Here is an 18,307-nt window from a genome sequence, read left to right on the forward strand (position 1 = left end):
GCTGGCCCATATCCTAACTCGCAACAAGTTCCGTTCAATCATCACCCCTGTGCTCCATTGGCTGCAGGTCCCGGAACGCCTCGATATTAAAATTCTCATCGTTATGTTCCAATCCTTCCACGGCCATTGCTCCCCCTATTTCTGTAACCTCTTCCAAACCTACAACCCCATCAACCCCCACCGAGATCTCTGCACTCCTCCCTTTCTGGCCTCTTGCGCATCCCCGATTTCCTGCACTCAAACATTTGAGGCCGTGCCTTCAGTTGTCTGCTCCCGAAGCTCTGCAAATCCCTTCCTAAACTCTCTGCTTCACTCTCCTCCTTTATGACGCTCCATAAAAGGCACCTTCTCACGATCCCCCTCTATCCCCACCTACCCAACTTCTCCCCATATCACTGAACCCCACCGACTCGCCTTCTCCACATGTCCCTCAATTCCCACCTACCAATCTTCTCCCCGTATCGCTCAACCCCATCTACCCACCGTATCAACATATCCCTCAATCCCCACGTAGCCCCTTCCCACCATATCACTCAATCCTCGCCTACCCCCTTTCCCCCATATTCCTCACTCCCACTTACCCACCTTCTCGTCATATCCCTCAATCCGACCTAATCAACTGCTCCACTTTTCCCTCACTCCTAAATAACGAACTTCTCCCCATGTCCCTCATTTCCACCTCCCAATCTTCTCTGGAGTTCAGAAGATACTCCTGTCATTAAGGAGAGTTTGGATACTCAGACTCATTCCCAGGAGTATTCCAGTTTCTCCAGGGGTATAAAGAGCTGTTCGGAGCATTTTGATCCGAACACTCATCCTTTCCTTTAAACTCTGACCGCAATCCCACACCACTCTGGTTGACGTAACTGCCCTCTGAAATACGGCCTCGGCATCAGACAGGTACACCCAGCTCAGACGGGCCTGCATAGTCCTTCTCACTGACATGTGTGAACTGGGGCCAAAGTTGGGAGATCTGACCCACAGACGAGTCAAGCAATAGCCTGACATGGTCATTACGAGCCGATGCTCAGTTGGTCGCTCTCTGGCCTCATAGTCAGAAGGTCGTGCGCTCAAGCCCAACACACTCCAGAGAATTTACCCTCTTAATCAGAGTCCGACACTTCCCGGTACCAACACTGTGGGAGCGCGACACGCTCATAGGGTCAGTACTGAGGGTGTGCTGCACTGTCGCAGGTCGGTATTGAGGGAGTGCTGCACTGTTGGGGGGTCAATACTGAGGGAGTGCTGCACTGAATGATGGTCAATACAGTGGGACTGCTGCACTGTCGGATGCTCGGTACTGAGGGAGTGCTGCATTGTGGGAGGGCCAGTCCTGAGAGAGCTCTGCAATGCTGGAGGGTCACTACTGAGTGAGTGCTGCACTCTCTGAATTGCTGTCATTTGGATGAGTTGTTCAACCAAGTGCCTTCATCTCAGTCTTAAATGGCCGACCACTTATCTGGTGAATGGAGAATGACTATTCCCCATTGTTCTAGATTGCCAATCAGTGGAGTCACCATCTATCCTGTCAAGTCCCCTCAGAATACTATATGTTTCTATGAGATGAGAACGGAATAGGATATGTTGATGTGTTTGGATGAAGTCGCGTGGGAGGGGGCTGTTGTGCAGCATAAACACCGGCATGAGGGGCGGAATGGCCTGTTTCTCAGCTGCACAGTCAAAGTATGTCTGGAATCTTAGCATACATTCGCCCCGTCATGCCTGTGCTTGCTCTTTGAAAGTTTAGTCATACAGCACAGCTTTTTTCCCATAAGCCTGCAAATTAGTCCTCTTCAAGGAAATGCCCAATTGCCTTTTGAAAATGCCGATGGAATGTGGTTCCGCCACTCTTTCAGGAAATGCATTCCATGTCATAACAAACCTCTTTGAAAAAATGTGTCCACATTTCCCCTGGAGATCTTTTGCCAATTATTTCATTATCACAGAGAGGTCAGACAGAGAGAGAGAGAGAATAAAGGGCATGAGAAAGAGAGAGTGGAGAGAGACAGAGAGAGTACAGAGAGAGAATAAGGTAAGAAAGAGAGAGAGAGAGTAGAGAGAAATCGATAGAGAGAAGAGAGGATGAGACAGGGGCAAGAGAGAGAGAAGTTGAGCACAAGAAGAGAAACAGAGACCGAGGGGAAGACAGTGAAAGACAAGGTGAGAGGGAAAGAGACCGATAGAGGGCCAGAGATGGAGAGAGAAACAGACAGAGAGAGAGATATATACAGGAGAGACAAAGCGAGTGATATAAACTTGTCAGAGAGAGAGAGAGTAGAATGAGAGAGAGAGAGAGAGAGTTCAGAGCATTCAAGGGAGGGGGAATCATCACATTGCCATATATCTGTGATTGCACTGGAGAGGGTAAAGGGGACATTAACGAGGATATCGCCAGGGCTGGAGAATTTTAGCTATGAGAAAGAATTGGATAGGCTCGGATTGTTATCTATGGAACAAAGGAAGCTGAGAAGAGATTTAATTGAGGAATATAAAATTATGACGGAACTTGATGGAGTGGATAGGTGATTGGATGTTTGACAGCTGCAGACCACAGACAGTGTCTCTGGGGAGGAGGTGGATTGATTAACAGTTGCAGACTGCAGACCGCAGGCAGTCTCCGTGGGGAGGTGTGGGTTGATTGATAACTGCAGACCAGACTGCAGACAGTGACTCTGGGGAGGAGGGGGGTTTGATTGACAGGTGCAGACGGCTTGTGGTTGGTTGGATGCAGCAAGTTCCCTCCAACGGTTTGTTTGATTGGCAGCTAAAGGGGATTTGTTTCCCGCGAACGCCATCAACGCAAAGTAAAATAAAAACACAAAAGCTATATCTTGACAGTGGCCAATTAGCTCAGTTGGGCAAAACATGATATTAATGTTGCAAAAGTGGCGGGTTCGATCCCCCTCAGGGTCATGAGCGTTCATGTTATGAAGAGCGCAGATTATGCTCTTTATTTTTGACTGATCGAATGGGAAATGCAAAAGTTGGAAGCAAATACACTGAGAACAGCGCATCGGAGAAGTATTTTCATGTTGGAGCTGTCAGTCCCGGATCATTCTGTGTCTTTTTAAAAAGGATTTGCTGTCAGTCCCATATCATTCTGTATCTGATTAAGAGGGGTGTGCTGTCAGTCCCGGATCATTCTGTGCCTGTTTAAAAGTAGCGTGCTCTCAGTCTTGGATCATAGACTCAAATTGCTGTCCAGAGCCTGAACCCGTAGACGGTTCGGTCGCACTGGAGATCACAACCCACTGAGGTGAACTGGGGCAGGAAAAGCTTTCAATTATTGAAAGAAATATTTCAAACATGCAGTACTGAGCACAGACAGAAATACAGAGATCAGAGGAGCCTGCCGCTAAAGCAAAGCAGTTATGAAGGGAGATTTTAATTTTCCTATTGACTGGGGCATAAAAGCAATACATTTCTCGAGTGCATCTAGGACAATTTACTGGGACAATATCATAGAACTGAGAGGTTATAACTATCACGAAAGATAGAACAAGCTAGAGGTCTTTTCTCTGGAAAAGAGAAGACTGAGGAGTGACCTGGTCGAAGTCTTTAAGTTTAAAGACGGGTTTGATGGGATAGACGGCGAGAAGTTGATTTCACCAGCGGGGGAGAGCAGAACTAGGAGTTATAAATCTAAGATAGTCACTAATAAATCCAATATTAATTCAGGAGAAACTACCCAGGGAGTGGTGAGAGTGAGCAGCTCGCTACCACAAGCGAGTCGAGGCGACGAGCAAAGATGCTTTTAAGGGGAAGCTCGATAAACCGGCGAGGGAAAAGGGAATAGAAGGATATGTTGATTAGGTTGCATGAGGAAGGGTGAAAGGAGGATCATCTGCAGCATAAGCAACGGCATGGACCGTTTGGGACGAATGGCTTATTTCTGTGCTGTAGAAGGTAAGAGCTAGAGAGAGAGAGAGGTAAAGGGAGAAAGACAGAGCAGAGGGAGAGACAGAGCGAGACAGACAGAGAAAGAAATAGAGTTTGAGGAACAGAATATCGAGAAAGAGAGGAGGGATAAGTAAATAGAGCCACAAGGAGATGTTTTTGAAATGCCTGTTCAGCTGTTCGCAGCTAAACAACAGCCACTTGTTGCTATTTCAGCGGATTTGTTCCAGGAAGAATGACGACAAAAACCTCAATCTGTATCTTAACACCAATCGGACTGAGAGACTGGAGCAGAGCATCGATGGACGGGAGAATGCCTCGAATTGCGGAAGGCAGTGATCTCTGGAAAAGGCCCAGGGCTCCATCCCGCTGTCCGTCAGCAGATATCACCCGGGTTGGGATTGAGACCCACACACAGAGCATGGGAGAGTGAAGAGGGACTTTTACTCTTATCTAACCTGCGTTGTACTTGCACTGGGACTGTTTGATGGAACAGTGTAGATGGAACTTTACTCTGTATCTAACTCCTACTTCACCTGCCCTTTGAGTGTTTGATGTGACAGTGCAGAGGGAGCGTTACTCGATATCTAACCCATTTTATACCTGTTCTGGGAACAGTTTAAATTGAGGTGGTTGGTTATTTCCCATGCCTCTTTTCCAAAGCATGAATTCCGTGACAGTATTTATGTTGGTCAGTAATGTTATTACTAAATTCTTTCTGTTCACACCTGAAGGTTCTGTCTCTCATTGGTGTTTGGTTACTCGAGCAGTTCCTTCACAGATCAATGCTGAGTGCGGCTATTGTATCATGGGTGGCCGCATTTCCAGGCCCCATCATCGTGCAGATGCAGAGATAGTAGATCGTTGTCCAGACATTGAGAGATCAAAACACAGTCCAGTCTCTGAGGGAGGAGATCAGTAAAGACATTGAGAGAGGAGATCACAGTCCAGACACTCAGAGAGGAGATCACAGTCCAGAATCTGAGAGAGGTGATCAAAGTCCAAACACTAAGAGGATAGCACAGTCCAGACAATGAGAGAGGAGATCACAGTCCAGACACTGAGAGAGATAAATGTCCAGAAACTGAGAGAAGAGATCACAGTCCAGCCATGAGAGAGGAGACCACAGTCCAGACATTGAGAGTATCAGGAGCAAAATTTTAAAAATACAGGCACTCAAGGTTTAGAATATCTGCATTATTATCTGAGCCACGTGCAAATAGTCGCAACGATAAGCAGATTAGGGCGGTGAACACATGGATGAAGGTGTGGTGTGAGAAGCAGAGGTTCCATTTCATGGGACACTGGCACCTGTACTTGGACAGGAAGGAATTGTACCGTTGGGACCGGCTCCACCTGACCCGGGCTGGGACCAGGGTCCCAACGCTCAGGATGAATCGGGCTTTAAACTAGTAAATGGCGGGGTTGAGATCATTTGGAAAAGCAATATAAATAACAATTCTGGAACAAAAAGGAAGAGAGTAGAGTGATAGTCAGAAATTATGCTTTGGGCACTGCAGGTGAATGAAAAACTGAAAGATGTAAAGTAATTAAATCGGAAGAGAGAAATAAGGAATGTGTGAGAAATACAATATTACAATGTGGGTGGCGTGTGTGGCCCAAATAAGCGTTATTTATACAAACGCATGCAGTATAAATAACAAATTGAATGAAATGCGGGCACAAATTCAACCTACAGGATACAACATGGTAGCCATTACTGTGGCATGGCTGCACAACAGTCAGGAATGCGAACTGAACAAACCAGGTTATAAGATCCACAGGAATGATAGGCAAACTGGCAGAGAGGGAGGAGTATTCTGAGTGATTAAGGTTGAATTTGCTTCATTGATTAGAGAGGAGGTAACGAGAGGTAACAGGCAGTGAAAACTTTATGGGTAGAATTAGGAAATCGAAAAGGATTCAAGCCCAAAGTGGGAGTTGTGTATAGACTCCCGTTAAGCAGCTGTGAAGCGGCAGAATGTATAAATGCGGAGATTAGACAAGCATGCAGCTAAGTCTAAGGCAGAGTGGTTTTAATGGGGAAAGATTTTAACTTTCATACAGATTGGGAAAAAAACAGACCAGCTCATGTCAGAAAGGTAACGAATTTCTTGAGTATGTTCAGGAAAGCTTTCTGCAATAATATGTCCCAGGGCCAACAATGGGGCAGGCCATACTGGAATTAATAATGAGTAATGAGTCAGATTTACTTAACAGCCGAACGGTGCATGAACATTTATCTAAATTGAAAAAACTGCACATGTTACTCCACTATTTAAGAAAGGTGACAGTAGGAAACCAGGGAATTATGGACCAGTTCGCCAAACATCTGTTATTTGAGAAAGTACTCGGGTCTATAATTAAGGATAGTGGCTGAACACGTTGAACATTTTTAGCTGATCAGTAAGAGCCAGCATGGATTTTGTTTTGAAGAGGTAACGAAAGTAGTGTACAGCGGAATGTCTATGGATGTTGTTTATATGGACCTCCAAAAGGCATTCGATAAAGTCCCTCAGAAGAGACTGTGAGCTAAAGTTGAAGCTGATGGAAGTGATGGGAAATGATTGACCTGGTTCGGAAATTGGCAGAGCGGCAGGAGACATTGGGCCAGAAATCGCTGCGAGCGGCGAGGCAACGCTCACTGCAGCTCCTGCGAATTAAATTAACAAAAATACTGACTGTAGGCTCTGTGGCGATGAATTACTTGAATTTGAACTTTACAAAAACTTTCAACCCAGCCTCTGAGCAGCGTGATTTGCTGCGCAGCTGGAAAGGTGTGTGAGGAGAAGACACGCCCACAAAATCGGTAAGGACCAGAAGTCCCGCCCACAGAATCAGGCTGCATTGCTCAAACAAACAAGCAGGCTTCATTCCTTTCAAGTTAGCATTCTGTATGGCATTGTAAATATAAAAAAAACCAAAGAAATAATTGAATTAAATTGAAGAGACAGAAGGGAAAAGTTTTAAAAAATAATATTGCAATTTTAATTCTTCTTCAATAACCAAAAACTAATAAAATAAGGAAAAATATTAGAGTCGTCGTTTTTAAAAGTTTATCTTTACTTGTTCGGCAGTCATTAAAACTTACCGAGCTGTTAAAACTCAGTTTGGACCTTTTATTTACTAAAATGATACCTGGACTTCAAGGTTTAAATTATGACGAGAGATTACACAAACTACGGTTGTATACTCTGGAAGTTCGATAATTAAGGGGCGATTTGATCGAAGTTTTCAAGATATTAAGAGGAACTAATAGGGTAGATAAAGAGAAACTATGTCGCTGGTTGGGGAATCGAGGACGAGGGGACACAGCCTGAAAACTGGAGCCAGGACTTTCACAGTGAAGTTCGGAAACACTTCTACACGCAAAGGGTGGTAGATGTTTGGAACACTCTTCTGAAAACGGAAGTTGATGTTAGCTCAATTGTTAATTTTCATTCTGAGGTTTATTAACCCTGTGTTCAGGGATTATGGGGTTAAGACGGGCAAATGAACTTAATTCAGAGATCCGCCATGATCCAATTGAATGGCGTAAGAGGCTTGAGGGGCTCAATCGCCAATCCTGTTCCTTCGTTCCTGATCAATTTCATCACCGACCACAACCTCCAGCAGGCGGCGCTGCTAACCAGGAGTGACAGAGCAGAGAGACATGGAAAGGGGCAAGAGAAAGAAAGACATCCGCAAAAAGGGTCAGAAATGGTGAGAGGGAGCGAGAGAGAGAAATAAAGACAGAGACAGATAGTTGGGGAGAGAGAACGAGAGAGACAGACAGGGGACAAAGAGAGAGAGGAGACAGCAAGAGATAGAGATAAATAGGGGAGGCAGAACGAGAGACAGACAGAGAAGGAGAGACGGGGATAGAGGGAGAGATTGCTGAGGGAAAGAGAGAGAGACGGAGAGAGAGAGAGAGACGCAGAGTGAGGCGGAGTGGGAGAGAGAGAGAGAGACGGAGGTGGGGATGGGAGAGAGAGCGATGGGGAGGTGGACAGAGAGATAGGGATGGAGAGGCAGAGAATCAGTAGAGAGAGAGAGAGAGACAGCGAGAGAGATGTAATTATAGAGACAGACAGATGTTGGGGGAGAAAGAATGAAAGACAGAAACAGAGGGAGAAACAGACAGACAGAGAGGGCGGAGGGAGGAAGGGAAAGGCGAGGATATGTCAGAGAAGAACAGTGGAGACGGAGAGTGGAGGTGGAGAGTGCAGATGGAAAGTGGAGAAGGAGAGACAGATTAGAGGGAGGCAGACAGGGAGACAGACACAGAGAGATAGGAGAATGACGACATGGAGAGTGGCAGAGAGACAGGCAGATTATAAGGGTAAGCATAATAGAGACAAGAAATAGTGTGGGTGAGGGAAAAAGAAAGAGACAGACAGAGGAAGAAACAGGCAGATAGTGAGAGAGAAACAAGGGAGACAGAGAAACAAGCAAGACAGAGAGAGAGAGATGGGGATGGGTCAGAGATTGTAGTGGCACAGAATGTAGTAGCACAGAGTGTAGTGGCACAGATTGTAATGGGACAGAGTATAATGGCAGAGAGTGTAGTGGCACAGAGTGCAGTGGCAGAGGCAAAGAGAAAGAGTAAAGGGGAAGCGTGAAATTGAAGGTAAGAAATAGAGAAAGGGAGAGAGTTAGTTGATGAGAGAAGTGGTGAGTGCAGGTGGAGAGGGAGAGAGATAGAGCGTAGAGGGGGAGAGTGAGGGGGGAGAGTGAAGAACGGAAGATGGAGACACAGAGCAGAGGCAAAGAGACACCGAGATGGAAAATGAGGATGGGGGGGGGGGGGGGGGGCGGTGTAATGACAGAGAGACAGAGAGACAAACTTTGAGAGTCTGAATAATACAAACAGGGATATAGTGGGGTTGAGGGAGAAAGAAAGAGACAGACAGATAAAGAAACAGACAGAAAGAGAGGCAAACTGGGGGGACAGAGAAACGGAAGACAAAGATTGAGAGTTGGGGATGGGTCAAAGACTGGAGAGAGAGAGACAGGGAGCAGAGGGTGAGAGCGATTTGAGATCGAGGAGAGTGAGACAGAAACAGAGAGAGAGGCCTAGAGAGAGATAGGGAGAGAGAAAGGGGCGAGAGAGCGAGTAGAGGGAGTGCACGAGTAGAGAGCGAGGAGAGTGAGTCACACAGAGAGAAAGAGGGGTAGAGGGAGGGGGACAGGGAAAAAGGGAGATACACCCACCGACCGATCTTCTCCCCACATCAGTCAACACAACCACCCAAACCTTCGCAAAATATCCCTCAACTAAACTTACCACCTTCTCACCATATCCATCAACCCTACCGAACGAATTTCTCCCCATATCACTCATCCCCACCTACGCATATACCTCAATTCCCAACTACCTATCGTCCCACATATCCCTCAATCCCTACCTACCCACATTCTCTCCTTATTTCTCAATCCCACCTAAACAACTTCACACCATATCCCTCAAACCCCAGCAACCCAACCTCTCACCATATCCCTAAATACCATCTGACCACCACCCCATATCCCTCAAAACCACAACTACACACCTTTTCCCCATAACACTCAAAACCACATACCCATATCATCAAAACATCCCTCAATCCCCATCTACACACCTTCAAACCATATCCCTCAATCCAAAACTAATGACCTTCTCCTCATAACCTTCACTCACACCTACCTATCTTCTCCCCATATTGCTCAATCCACACCATCCATCGTCTGGCCAGGTTACTCAATCCATCCGATCTACCTCCCATAGCCCTCAATCCTCATCTACCCAAACACTCACCATATCCCTCAATCGCACCAAGCCACCTATATACCTTCTCGCCACATGAATCAACCCCATCTATCCATATTCTCACAATATCCCTCAATCCCCGCCTTCCCACCTTCCCCACATATCACTCAATCCCCACCAAAGCACATTCTACGCATATCCCTCAATGCCACCGACTCACCTTCTCACAACATCCTTCAAACCCGACCTACCCAACTTCCCCACTTATCCCTCAATCCCCACCTACCCACCTTCTCCCCTAAACTCTCAATCCCCACCTAACCAATGTCTCACCATATCTCACAACCCCACTTACCCACCTTCACAACATTTCCTTCAATCCCCTCCTACCGACATTATCTCCTTATTCCTCAATCCCACCTATCCAACTTCTCACCATATCGCTCAATCCCATCCACCGAACTTCTCACCAAGTCAGTCAATCCCAACTAACCACATCCCCATATCCCTCAAGCAACACAACGCACCTTAACCCCATATCCCTCAATCTCATCTGCGCAACTTCTCAGCATCGTCCACAATCCCCCCCCCCCCCCAACCACCTTCCCTCTGTATCCCACAAACGCACCGAATCACCATCTCCACAGATCACACAAACGCACCCAACGCACCCAATCCCCACCTACCCACATTCTACCCATATCCCTCAATCCCCACCTCTACACCTTCTCCCCATGTCACTCAACCCAACCTACCCATGCTCACAAAAAATCCCTCATTCCAAAACGACCTCCCTTATCCCTCAACCACCAATAGACAACAAGGCGCCATATCCCTCAATCCCCACTTAATCATGGGTGACTTTCATCTACATATATACTGGCCAAACCAAATTAGCAATAATACTTTGGAGCATTAATTCCTAGAGTATGTGCGAGATGTTTTTTTTTAGATTAGTATGTTGAGGAGCCAATTCGGGAACAGGCTATCCTAGATTGGGTATTGTGCACTGTGAAGCGGTTAATTAATAATCTTATTGTGCGGGGTGCTTTAGGGAAGAGTGACCACAACAGAATAGAATTCTTCATTAAGATCGAAAGTGAAGTGGAGCAATCCGAAACTCGGGTACTAAATCTAAACAAAGGAAACTACGAAGGAATGAGGAGTGAGTTGGATATGATAGATTTGGGACCTCCATTAAAAGGCATGACGGTGGATAGGCAATGGCTAACATTTAAGGAACGAATGCATGAATTGCAACAGTTATACATTCCGTTCTGGCACAAAAACACAAAAGGAGAAGGGGCCCAACCATGGCTAACAACGAAAATAAGGATAGGATGAGATCCAAAGAGGAGTCACATAAATTTGCCATAAAATGTAGCAAGCTTGAGGATTGGGAGCTGTTTAGAATTGAGCAAAAACGAGCCAAGAGATTGATTAAGAGGGTAAAATAGATTATGAGAGTGAACTTGCAAGGAACATAAAAGCGGACTGTAAAAACTTCTACAAGCGGGAATATGGTATTGAGATAGAGGACCAGCTATGATCCTATTGAATGGCGGAGTACGCTCGAAGGGCCGAATGGCCTACTCCTGCTCCTCTTTACTATGATTCTATGACTCGATTGCCACGATTTCCACCTTCAGCAGGTGGTGTTAGTTCGACCTTCCATTACAACCCTGACACATTTTCACTTCCATTCACCTCGATTCAATTAAAAGTAATTGACAAAATATTATGGGCTAATGGCATGCAATTTCCTAAAGTGCTCTCCCGGGGAGTGACGCTCCACCGCAAGTTCTACTGCCCGGATTGTGAGTCCGCTGAAGGGAGAATTAACCCCCGGTGATGAATGGGTGAGAACAAAACCCTGCACGGCATCGGATTCGCGCTCTCCACAGTTTGTTTGGTTATTTTCCCTGTTCGGGTCTTAGGCATTTTAACATTTTTGATCTTGAAATGTCTCTCATTTACTCCGCAGACATTTTCATGTCACCTCCTAGTTCCTTAATTTACTGAACTGGATTCCAGTTCAGTCAACTCATTAAATTCCCTCTGACTCCTGTTTATCGCCTCCGATCTGCCCTTTTCCCAGTTCCACTAAAACTGTTTTACTTTGTTTTCGGTCCACTCAAGAGTTGTATCCGAACCATTACCCTGTCCTTTGTACCGATACTGACCGATCCGCTGGGTATTTTCACCACTGCCTTTCATTGCTTCAGATTCCCAATAATTGCAGTTTGATCCATTCTCTTCTGTTACCTTCTATGATTCGAAGTTCTGATATCCTGTCAGTTCTGTGATGTTTAAATAATCCAAACTCATCCCGATCCCCTCCCACTTACCCGATGTTCTTGTCCACTGAAATGCCTCTCGTATGTTGACAACGAGCTGACTCCGTCCACCCCTTCTTCAACTGCCTGTTCTGGTCTGTCCCGATAGAATTTCGTCAACTAAAACAGTTGGTAACCGTCAAACTTTGTCAAGGCCTCAGTGATCGCAGTGTTCGGTCTGTGAACAACAATGGAGAAAACTAAAAACATGATCGACCTTCCTTCCGGGCGGTTACATTTCCTCTTACACCAAACGGTTGCCGCCTCCTGTGAGCGACGTTATCAAATACCTTCTGAAAACCCATATATACCGCAGGTTTTACAATCCATTGATCGATATAGTCACGTCTCAATAAGGCTGTATCAAATTGGTCAAATACAATGTCAAATATCTACAGTTAATCCGTTCCAGCCTTGACTGAATCATACATAATTCGATGTGAAATTTCAGTTTCGAGAAGTTTGCCCACAAATGACGTTGTCTAATTGGTCTCAATTTATCTGACTGCAACATTCTCCCTGTTTTAACACAGACATTACTTGGACTCTTTTAGTCCACCTGGATATTTTCATTAACAATTGTGTTCTAAAAATTGTGCGTTTTGAAAAATGGTGGCCAGAGTCCCTCCGATCTGCTCTCTGACTTCCTTTAACAGCCTCGGGTGCGTTTTCTCTGAGCTCAGTGAATAATCCACCTCGGCTATTAAATTCAGAGCCAAATCCTTCTCCACAGTTGTCTCGAAATATGGCTCCACATCCTCCTCAGTCTCGCTGAAGATGCTGTATCGACACCTTTGTATGGAATACGTTTACTGTAGATAGTTTGATACTGTGATACTTTGATTCTTTGAAACCAACATTTTCACATCTGCCATCAATTTTAGAAATTGAAGGAAATATTGCATCTCCCAAAAAAGTTCATGCAATCCAGCCCTGTCTTAGACATACTGGATCACATCGCTCATGAGTCTGACTTTCCAAACGTGTTTGGATGATTTGTAGATTCACTGACACAACACACAATCTGAACTCCAATTCATTGGAATGTTGACACGTTCTCGTTGTTTTTTATTTTTAGATATCAAGTTACATCTTCTGTCACTACTTCAAAAGCCTCCTTCCTTTTGTCTTGCGAATAACTTTTCAAGAATTCATAAATCTTCTGTTCCTGCTCCAACAGTTTTATTATTTCCACTCTCTAGTCTCTGATCCGGATATTTCACACGCTCCAGTTTTATCAGGTGAAACCCTCCCACTACTCCATATACCCAGTCTGTCAAATCGTTTTTGCTGGTTGGTTCAGATCGTAACCGTCCCTTCCTTTCTCCCTGAACTCACCATATGCATGAACCCTTCCCCGCTGCTCCAGCCCTGCAGCCGCACATTCACCTGCCTCATATTGTCCTCAGTGAGGGCCCAGTGCAAAACAATTCGGAGATCACCACCCTGAGGCCTTGGTTTTTAGTCTGGAGCTCAAATTTTAATGTTCCCTTTATAAACGGAATTCCAACCGTGTCATTGGTTCCGACCATGACTATTTTCCGCTCTCCTTTCCTTTCCAGAGATGGTCCCACCTGTTTCAGGAAGTTCATCCCTCTGGCACCCGGGCGGCCACTTACCATTTGGACCTACTCAGGTCTGCAGAAGAGTCTGTCTATTCCCCTGACTATAGAATCTCGCACTACTCTCGCTCTCCTATTCCTGTGCCCCACCTGCCTCTCACCTCTCTCCCACTCGGGCTGCCTCCCACTGCTCCCTGGTTTCAAACTGTTACTCAGGAAGACCAATCTGAGTCATTGTTTCTGTCCGCCTTACAGTCCATAACATCAGGTGTCTATTGGACAGTTCCAGTACTGAGATCCCTCCAACTGTGACTGCACTGGCCCGGTCGATGGTCACTCACTTTGTTTTATCTGCACTCTATATGCTCGGTTTCTTCTTCCTGTTTGAGCAACAGGAACTTGTTCATGATCTGGACCGTTTATCAGGACACAATTGATATTTTAAAGATTGTTCTGAACCTACCGGTGTCTATTTTCATTCTTGTTGAAGATGTTGGTTCTTCTCCCCTGTTTGGACCTTCAGCCATGGTGGTGACAGGCGTTCCAAGATTGTGATGCTCTGTAATAAGTATATTAATAGGAGGGTTAGACTGAAATATTAAAATGAGAGGGAGGAACGTTGCCTTGTTAAATGTGATATCAAGTCCCTCCTTCCCCATAAGTACAACAGCTGTTAGCTCTAGGATCGAGCATTTCCCGACTGTTACGATCAACTCTCCAAATCAGGTGCGGCACAGACAGCTGCCCAGTGAAACCGAATGACTCCCGCTGATTTCCAGAACCCAGTTCCAGACGGCCGAGATTCTGCACTGGGAGCACCAATTGGGAAAATTTACTTCCGTTGCAGGCAAGCACCAGACTTATTCCTGAGGAAGTGAATGTTCTGGAGGGCGATATGGAGCGAGGTGATGAATTAAATGATCCTTCATTCAGTTTTACCCAGTCTGGCGCTATTGTATTATTTTACTCACAGATTTGTTTTTTAATTTTTTTGATTTGTTGAGTTTTGATGTTAAATTCTATGATTTTTTTGCACCTGATATCTATCTGCAAAACCCAAATGGAGCTGGGTGTGATTTCTTTACTCTCGATGGGTAGTGACATTGTCCGTATGTTCATGGAGATGTGTTTTGGTTGGTGGTACCATTTGCATATAGTTACCATATCTCTCATGGTATCAGCACCTGACTAATGAGCACTGTAGGTGGTGAGGAATTTTAAACCGTTCTTCGAATATTAACACCAATGTATAATGTTATGAATTGTGTAACTTTAAACAGGTGCTGCACATTTATTTTTGGATTTATTTTAGGGGTATTGCAATCTCAGAAAGCACCACAATTATATAAGTTGTAGATTCGACGGCTATTTTACAATCATAGTTCTCCACTTTTGCACGTGTCTCACTCTGTGTGTGCACACAGGCAAGAGCAACTAATCAAACTATCAGTCACTGTACTATCCTTTCCACACTGTGGAAATGTAAAAGCGATTAATCTCAGTAAGTAATTTCTTCAAACTATAGTTCAAGTTATTCGCTGAAACTAGTGTAATAACAATTTTAAATTGTGCAGTTACTCTTTTTGTCAAATTAGTGATGGACCTTCCTAACATTTGGTAATTTCAACAGTTACTTTCTATATAAAGATTAATGATGGACGCCCCTACCTGTTGGTAATTTCAGTCGATGCTTTGTATGTGGAGATTAGTGCTGGACCCTCCTACCTGTTGGTAGTTTGTGTTGTTACTTTTCATATAAAGATAAGTGATGGATCCTCCTCCTTGTTGGTAGTTTGTGTAGTTACTTTTTAATTAAAGATAAGTGATGCACCCAATACCTGGTGGTAATTACGGAAGTTACTTTTTGTATAAAGTTTAGTGATGAACCCTTCTGCCTGTTGGTAATTTCAATACTTACTATTTATTTAAAGATTCGTGATGGACCCTCCTACCTGTTGTTAAATTAATTGTTACTTTATATGTATATATTTAGTGTGGACTCTTCTAACTGTTGGTAATTTCAGTCGTTACTTTTTTTATATAAAGATTAGTGATGGATGCTCCTACCTGTTGGTAATTTCAGTAGTAACTTTTTATATAACGATTAGTGATGGACCCTCCTTCCTATTTGTAATTCCAGTTGTTACTTTTAAAAAAAAAATAGTGTTGGACACTCCTACCTGTTGGTAATCTTAGTGGTTACTTTTTAAACAAAGTTTATTGTCGTACCCTCCTCCATGTTGGTAATTTCATTCGTTACTTTTTATATAATGTTTAGGAATGGACCCTCCTTCCCATTGGTAATTCCAGTTGTAACTTTTGTATAAAAATATTGATGGACACTCCTACCTGTTGGTAATCTTAGTGGTTACTTTTTATATAAAGTTTATTGTTGGACTCTCTTCCATATTGGTAATTTCAGTGGTTACCTTTTATATAAAGATGAGTGATGGACCTTCCTATATGTTGGTAATTTCTGTGTTTACTTTCGATGGAAAAAAATCAATGATGGACCCTCTACCTGTTGGGAAATGCAGCAGTTACTTTTTTATATAAAAATTAGTGTTGGTAATTTAAGTAATTACTTTTTATATACCGATTAGTGATGGACCATCCTCACTGTTGGTAATGTAACTGGTTACTCTTTATATAAAGATTAGTGATGGACCCTCCTACCTGCTGGTAAATTGAGTTGTTACTTTTTAAGTATGGATTATTGATGGACTCTCCTATCTGTTGTTAATTTCAGTAGTTACTTTTTATATAAAGATTCGTGAAGGGGCTACCGACTGCTGGTAAATTTAGTTTTTTTTTTAATTTAAAGTTTTGTGATCGGACCCTCCTAACTGTTGATATCAAAAGAATAATTTCAAATTACCAAGATTAACGATCAGCAAGCAACGATCTGTGTGAAAGATGGTTTCAGCCCTGAACAGGTTTCCCTTTAAAACATTCCTGAACTTTGTTTCTGTCTGAAGGGAGCGGCCTTTCTTTCTTCAATTGAGCCAGTTTAACAAATAACATCCTCAATAATATATTTTAGAGAAAACAGAAGTCCCTGCTCCATTCGCCCATCTAATTCGCATTGAACGAATTAATTATAATTAATCAGGAATAATTGTTCGCTCCGACTTTGCTCCCATCCTGTCATTGGATCACGTTCAGTCCGGCCTCGGGAAACCATGGGCTGATTTTCCAGTTGCCCGGCAGAGAGCAATAATCGGCCATTGCGAATGTGTTAACCCTTTCCTGAGCTGAACTGTGTGTTCGATCAGTCTTTGATCAGTTCAATAATTTGTACCGGGCAGAAAACAACTCAGTGAGTAAAAAGAGCCAGTGTCACAGTTAAAAATAAATGCATACAGAGTGAGAACGGACAGTTTCCCACCCCTGTTTGCTGAATATCAAATTCTAACATGGGGTGGAGGCACCGCTCGACGAGGATGTTGTAAATCTCCAGAGTTCGTGTTCAGGCTTTCTGTCCTGTCACCGCTTTAAAATGTGTCTGTGGGGAGATTGGTGGGGTCCTTGAAGGGATAAGCCCTGAAATTCGCTGTGTGAAATAGCGGGCCTTCATTCAGTGTCTGAGCGAACAATTAGTGAATTGTTCCATCCGCGAGGAATAGAGAGCTCCCGATGCCAGGGAACATATCTGACCGCGGGAAATCGGCTTGAGAAAAGAGGAACGGGCAGATAAAGTTAATTAAAAAACAAATTGACACTGTATTAACCTTACCTTGATACCGCAAGGAATTTCCGTCCCGCAATGTCCGTGTAGATTTTGCAAATTATATCCTTGTTATTTCATTGTAATCAATCGAGCACACGTTCTTTGCTTCATTTCAGCAGTTCACAACTTCGGAATTTGATCTGATCCTTGTTATGTGAGATTCAGAGTTTCTCCCTCCGTGAAAGCTGCTTCCAGACAACAGGATGGATTTCAACACAAACATTCCTCATTTGTTTCAGAACAGGGAGCGGCCTTTCTGGTTGAATCAAATCGAACCGGGTTGACAATTCGCTGCCAAGTCAATTGTGAACAAAGTCAGTTGTAAATTTTCCTTTTTCTCTTCTTGTTCCAGGGAAGTTCAGTAAAACAGATACTTTGTTAGAAATAAATTGTTATATTTGCATCAGGCACATTGTTTACTGAAGACCCATCGATTTTCTAATGTTTGCGCTTCAACCCTGGGGCCAAGAGCCGGTGTTTCGTCAGTGAGCTGAGGAGAGGCTGTTTCTGCAAGAGAGGACATTAACCATTTAACCGCCGAATTAAAGTATCACCTCATTCAATGTGGGAATGAGTACTGATTTTTAACAGTTAAATTGATCACAGTAAAAATTCAGCAGATACACCAGTTACATTGCTAAATCCGGAATGGACCATTCCTGGTATAAAGATTGGATTGCCCTCATTTTGAGGGGCTTCACAGACAGTAATAAATAGCCCCTCCCCGGGTTGGAAGTTTCCGAAGAGAGAAAGATTTTGATGACAGATTGTGGTGATAATTCCGAGGGACGGATTGTTGTGATCAATTCCAGCGACAGATCGTGGTGATAATTCCGAGGGGCGTATTGTCGTGATCAATCCCAGGGACAGATTGCGATATGTCCCCATTTCTCTCTAATCCCCCCCCCCCCGCCCATGTTTGTTGACAAGGATTGAAGATTCATTCGGGCCGGAGACACATGTAGTCAGAGTGCATTAAATGAAATTTCTAAAATGATAAAAGATTCCACAAGCAATTATATAGAATTTTAAAGAACGAACAGCACAGAAACAG

General features: G+C 44.1%; 1 long non-coding RNA gene across 1 annotated transcript in view; it reads right to left on the reverse strand.

Annotated features, from left to right (window-relative positions):
- Positions 1-11,979: 11,979 nt before the first annotated feature.
- The window catches only part of LOC137313855 (uncharacterized), an 87,303-nt gene continuing 80,975 nt past the window's right edge, over positions 11,980-18,307 (reverse strand). Inside the window, exons 9-11 of the long non-coding RNA XR_010961087.1 lie at positions 17,260-17,760; positions 13,987-14,082; positions 11,980-12,139 (exon numbers count right to left, since the gene is read on the reverse strand). This is a non-coding gene — a long non-coding RNA (uncharacterized lncRNA). The remainder of the gene's footprint in view (positions 12,140-13,986; positions 14,083-17,259; positions 17,761-18,307) is intronic.

Source organism: Heptranchias perlo, unplaced genomic scaffold (assembly GCF_035084215.1).
Source record: "Heptranchias perlo isolate sHepPer1 unplaced genomic scaffold, sHepPer1.hap1 HAP1_SCAFFOLD_49, whole genome shotgun sequence".
Taxonomy (NCBI): Eukaryota; Metazoa; Chordata; class Chondrichthyes; order Hexanchiformes; family Hexanchidae; genus Heptranchias; species Heptranchias perlo.